The sequence below is a fragment of the Phaseolus vulgaris genome, chromosome 8, assembly GCF_000499845.2.
Source record: "Phaseolus vulgaris cultivar G19833 chromosome 8, P. vulgaris v2.0, whole genome shotgun sequence".
NCBI classification, from domain to species: Eukaryota; Viridiplantae; Streptophyta; class Magnoliopsida; order Fabales; family Fabaceae; genus Phaseolus; species Phaseolus vulgaris.
In genome coordinates, this window is record NC_023752.2 from 52,778,991 (window position 1) to 52,785,530 (window position 6,540).

The window sequence follows — 6,540 nt, forward strand, 5'->3', positions numbered from 1 at the left end:
GTTCTCCATCCCTAAGCATGCCAATAGGTAGGAAAATATATCACTTAAGGTTTAGGATGTAATAGAAAAAATCATTGCTCAAAAGGGTTATCCTAAAAATGTAATCAATTTAAACAAAATTTGGTTATTTGGCTCTGAGTTTTATAATTCAAATTTATACAAATGCCTTAATCATTTCCATGTTCTTTTGTAATGTCACATAATAAAAAAAATCAGGCAACCACAACTGTCAATTCATCAGTGAAACACTCAAATTATTTAAGGTTCACACACTCGCTTGGTTTAATTAGTCTAATTTCTTACATGCTTGTCATTCACTGTTCCAACTAATCATCATGTTCAATTTTCATACAACAAAATCTTAGTACAATTTGGATATAGATTCAATACTATTTCTTTTTTTTTTTCACCCTTGTCTAGATCAATAACTGTTCTAATCTTAGAACCTAAGGTCTGATCTATAATTAACTGTACCGTCCTGTCCCCGGGCGTTGACCACAGTCAAGGTCAAAGTCAAAGTCGACATATGGTGGGACCCCTCAAGGGGGCCCAAGGGAAGAAAGTCAACAGGTTGACCGAATAAGGAATCGCCAAGATGAGGCGTCGCCAGGTGGAAGCGTCGCCAGATGGAGGTGTCGCCAAGATGAGGCGTTGCTAGGTGTAGGCGTCGCCAAGTTAAGGCATCGACGGTGTCACCCCCCGATACCCATGGGTAGGAAAGACCGTGGAGGGGGCGACACCGCGAGAGGCCTCGGTACCTCAGAACAGTAATAAAGAAAAGAGACAGGTGGCTTCAAGGCCATAGTTCTAGTACCAGTGAGGAGTAACCTGACTTGTGAAGTACCCACGCCACCGCTAGGAGACCCTGGGACAGATACGACCCATGAGAGGGCCCCGCCCAGGGGAGAACCACGTGCATGGTACGAGAGGGAGGTAGATACGCTCCCAGGGCGAGTGACTAGAGGTTGGGGCGCATGAGTTGGCACCCAGGAAGTCACCCCATTGCACCAGATGCACTTCGAGGAAAGAGAACTCACACAATGGAATAACCCTAAGTGGGGTTACGGCGCTGTAAGGCCCTCAGTGTAGAATAACGATCCATTCAGAAGAACACGTGGCAATAAGCACGTGTTCATCAATGTTTTAGTGAAAGTTTGCTAAGGTACGCGTTAATTTGGTTTACGTGTCAAATGTTTCAAGGCACATTTTTATACGCTTTCAATGCGCTTTAACGCGCTTTAAATGCGGGAGGTGTATAAAAAGGGGCCTTGGGACATTTGAAAGGGATCCGAGTTTTGACTTAATTCTCGCAGTTTTACACACACGTAAACCCTAGTTGTTTCGCTGCGCACCCACTGTACGCACAGACAATTAGGGCAACACAACATTAGTTACTCAGTATTTTCGACCACTTTCAGAGCATCCAGTCACGGTGTTCCGATACGGAGGTGTGTCACCTTTGATGTTTCTCGCTAGCTGACTTGATCGTCGGAGTGCAAATGGCTGCGAGGGCGCCCCTTTGTTCACTTCTTTTCAGGTACTCACAGATGGAGCATAACGAAGGTGCCCTAGCTCGCGAGGACAAGTCACACATAAAGACGATCCTGGTCAACCGACAGGAACATTAACCACAAAACAAAATACATAAAAAAAAACAAAATTTAAATACTATAAAAACTAAACACTTAGAAATTAGAAAAAAAAAAGAAACTAAAAAAACTAGTAAAATAAAATTACTAGAAAAGAAAACTAACAATAAAAATAAGAAAAATAAAAAATAAAAAATAAAAATAAAATCAGAATGATAAAACCATTTTCATTTCAATGCTTGTCAATATCCTTTGAGTTCATCCAACTCTCTGTCAAATTCTTCATCTATATTTGTATCAACATCATATGTTGGACATGCTCATCAGGAAAAGAATACATGTCCCCAAGTGATGCAACATACGATCCGAACTATTTCGGGGTCATCCTCGTGGGAATGAGATGAACCAACTCAAAACAAGAATTAAACCAAAAGATTGATGTAGAAACATTTAATGTAATGTTCCTGCCAGTTGACCAGATTGTTCTTCATGCGTAGCTTCAAGCTGCGTATCAAGGACTCCTTCGTCTTCGTTCCAAATCTTCACCCTTCGCCGTTGTGAATACCTGAAACAGAGAGAACAAAGGGCGCCCTCGCGGTCGTTTGCACTCCGACGCTCAAGTCAGTACTGGCAGAAAACACCGTGCATCTCCGTATCAGAACACCGCAAACACCGTGTTCAGAAGGTGCGTAACTGAATTCTAATTGTATTCTCTCTCATTCTCAAGTCACTCGTGCGTATAGTGTGTAAGTGCAAAATGACTCAAAAACCTGTAAAACGTACCTTAGTCTGCTGACAGCGAAAGCTTATATACCTTTCCAGTGCTTCTGCCACGTGTCTCCTTCTTACTTAAGCGTAACTCTGTGTGGGAGGCCTTACGACACTGTAACCCAACTTAGGGAAATCCCAGCGTGTAAGTCTCCCTTCTCGAAGTGCATCTGGCGCGGGGGGTGACTTCCTGGGTGCCAACTCATGCGCCCCAGCAACTAGTCACTCGCCCTGGGAGTGTTTCTGCCCTCCTCACGTACCATGCATGCAGATTACCCCCTGGGACGTGGCCCTCTCATGGGTCGTATCTGTCCTAGTGGTTCTCTAACGGTGGCGCGTATTGCCACGTTTCCACGCCTCATGCATAGATACTCCACGAGTTGGGTTTCTCCCTGCAGGTACTGGGGGTGTGGCTTGGAAACCACCTCTCTCTTCTATTATTACTCTTTCGAGGTACCGAGGCCCGAGGCCTCCACGCCCCTACCGTGCCACCTCCTACTTGTGTTGCCCCCTCCACGGTCACTCCCACCCGTGGGTATCGGGGGGTGGCACCACCCAGCTGTAAGCACTTCTTGGTTCGAACCCAGTCAACGCCCGGGGCCGGTTAACGCCCGAGGCCTGGTCGACCCGCCTTCTCACCTCATTACGCCCTTGATGGGTCCTACCAAGTGTTGACTTTGGTCAACGCGCAAGGACGGGTCGGTACATGTAAACATATTAATACAAAAGCAAAACAAAAGTAAAATATTAAACATAACCAAACATAAAAAAAACATTAGGTTGCCTCCCAGAAAGGTTTGTTTAATGTCATATAGCTTGATGCCTGTTTTAATCACGGTGTATGAGCCCTTTGTTGCAACATTTTTCTGGTTACAACTTTAGCTCTTCTGGAGTATTTCAAGTTCAATAGTTCCATCAGTCCTGATTTCCTTGACAACACATAAACTTGATCATTTTGTCTTTAACATTATAGGTAGGAGTTTTATTTTAGAGTTTCTAAACATAATTGGTTGACCAAGTCTAAACTCATCTTACATTATACTTGTGTCCAGGTGAACCTTGTCTTCCTCCTTTAAACATGATGCAGATAACTTATTGATAGTGAGTTTCTTTTCCACAAATTTAAGCACAAACTCTTTCTCTTTTTAGTTGTGGAGTACAACAATGTAGAACTTTCTCTAACATATTTAAAGGGTGCAACTACTTTTTAGTTCTATGAAATGTTTCATTTTATGCATCTATTCTTAGACAATCTTTCCCTTTATTAGAAGGTTGCAAAATCTCAAAAACATTTAGAGTTGCCTCATCATCTTGAGCTTTCACTTTAAGTTTTCCAACATTCACATCAATAATAACTCTAGCAGTTTTCTTAAAAGGTCTACCAAGTATCAAAGGAACCTCTTTGTCTTCTTCTATGTCCATCACAACAAAATCCATAAGAAAAAATGAATTTGTCAACCTTGATAAGAATGTCTTCAACCACACCATACAGATACTTAATTGATATATCAACTAACTGTAGTATCATCCTGGTGGGTTTAACCTCCAAATCACTTGTCATTTTCAGCATAGTCCTCCATTAAATTGATGCTAGTCCCAAAATCCAATAAAGCATTTTCCATAAATAAAAAAACCTATGGTTACTAGAATAGTGAAAATTCCTGGACCCTTAGATTTTTCTAGCAAGGATTTATGTATAATGGCACTACAACCAACTTCCAACTCTATAGTTTCTTCCTCTATGAATCTTCTTTTCTTTGTCAGTAACTTCTTCATGAATTTTTCATATGTTGACATTTGTTCCAAGCCTCTGCAAATGGAATACTAATCTACAAATTCTTAAAAATCTCATGAAATCTAGCAAATTGTCTCTCTTTATCTCTTCTTGAAGGGTCATTAGGATAAGGTATATTGATAAGTGTCATATTTCAATAATATTTCATATTAAAATACATGCACTTATGGATATTAGTTGATAAAATAACTATAATATAACCCCTAATTTATGAATTTTTTTTTACATATTTTGTGATTATAATATGAATAAGAACAATTTATTCACAATTTGTGTTAATTTCAAGATTCTAGGAAAGAATGGAGATGAAAGGGCAAAATGAGAATATATAAGATAAAAAGGGAAAGCTGGAACACTCCAAACACTCGCCCAAGACAGAAGCTCTCAGAGGATATTGTCCAAGCGAGCCCAATCTCACCCAGGTGAGATCACTCTAGGGATGTTGGGCCTATTTTCATCCAACTCGCCAAGGCAAGCTCAATCACACCCAAACGAGAAGTCACTTAGCTCAAGCCCAATTAGGATAAATATGAGGTGTGAGACACAATATTATACATCAATTGGGAGAATTAAAGGTGTTATAAAACCCTAAAGGAGGAAGTTGTCAAGGAGAAACATCTTAGATCTTCTTTTCTCGCTTTTCATGCTTGTAATGGCCAACATGAGTGGCTAATTCTACCCTTTGGGTTTGGGAGTAATTTGTCAAAATCTTATGTATTGAGGTGATATTTAAATATAATATTTTTTTCTTTATTGATGATTGGTATTGTCATTTTAGTTGTAATGCTTGTTTATCATGATCAAGATTCTTAGATTTGACTAAAAAGTATCTTTAAGTTTCTGACCCAAATGACATTGCTTAACATATTTGAATGCTAAGAATAGATTTGAAATGTTAATTGCTATCAACACCTAATCATAATGCTAAGGAGTTTTTATAAATATGCGAGAAATCGATATTTATGAGACTTTCTTAATAATTTTATATGCAAGAATCGATATAAATGACTTTTATATGGGCATCAACATCAATTAAATGATAGAATATTACTATGCTTTTCAAAATACAAAAGAGTAAGAAGGATAAACCCCAATTCCAAATTTCCCAATTGAACCAACAAACTTTTTAACTTGTTTTATTTATAATTCTTGTTATCATTATAACAAACTCCCAACAAACTTTATTATTTTGTTTTCTATTTAGTGAATCTTATACTTGATAATTCAACTGTTCCTTGTGGGTTCGATATTCGTTCTTAGGGACAAATTATTACTTCTGACGTGGTACACTTTCCGTAAAAAACAGCATCATATATTCACTATGGGAGCATTTCTCTCTTTATTTTCCATCCTTTTCTTTTTTTTTCTCTTTTTTTCTTCATTCTTTTCTTTATTCTTCCCCTTTTCTCTCTCACACTCATTTTTATCTTCTTCAATTTTTCTCTCCTCTTCCTTTTTTCCTCATCAATAACCAAATTATCACTAATCCCCTCTCCTACAATTATACCACTTCTAGTAGTGATGGACTTGCAATGCTCCTTGGGATTTGTCTATGTGTTGGTTGAAAATTGACCGCTTTGTTGTTCTGCCAATTGTTTAGCAATTTATCCTACTTGTGTCTCCAAGTTTCTAATTGAACCTTCAATATTCTTATGAGACAGAGATGCTTGCATAAATTTCTCCAAGGTGTCCTCCAATTTACTTGTTCTCTCATGAACTGAAGGATAAAGTGGTTTTTGTTGTTCATAGGGTCCTTGCCTATTAGATGGACCAACATCTTGTTTCCATCCAAAACCTTGATTTTGATTACTTCTTCAACCATGAGATATATTATTTTGATAATTGTTGGAGAAGCAACCTTACCTTCTCTAATTGCTCATATAATTGAATTCTGCTTTAGATGAGTTGTTTTGATAGGAACAATGACCATTTGGATGATTACCTTCGAAAAAATCACATTTCATACATTGATTATGACTTTGAGAGGAATGCACAACTTGTAATTGTTGTGGTAGTTTAGACATATGTGTAGTCAACGCTTCAATTTGTTGTGTCAGAATTTTATTCTGATCCAGAATTGCATTTGAAGTTTTAAGCTCAAAGCACCCATTTTTTTCTGAACGATTTGTCTATCATGTTAAGCTTGATAATATGTTGAAGTCAATGCCTCGATAATCCTTGTTGCTTGATCAACATCTACAACCATCATTGTATCACTAGCATCCATAATCATCTTTGTATCAGATCTGAGGCCATTGTGGAAGATGTTCAATTAAGCAATATCTTCAAATCCGTGATTTGGGCAACTTCTCAACATTACTTTAAATCTCTCCCAAGCTTCATAAAATGGTTCATCTGGTTCTTTTCTAAACATAGAGATGTCAGACT

At 38.5% G+C, this 6,540-nt stretch overlaps 1 non-coding gene across 1 annotated transcript; it reads left to right on the top strand.

Moving 5' to 3' along the window:
* Positions 1–6,440: 6,440 nt before the first annotated feature.
* Positions 6,441–6,540, top strand: LOC137827383 (small nucleolar RNA R71). Its single transcript, XR_011083750.1, has one exon. It is a non-coding gene; the product is annotated as a small nucleolar RNA R71 (small nucleolar RNA).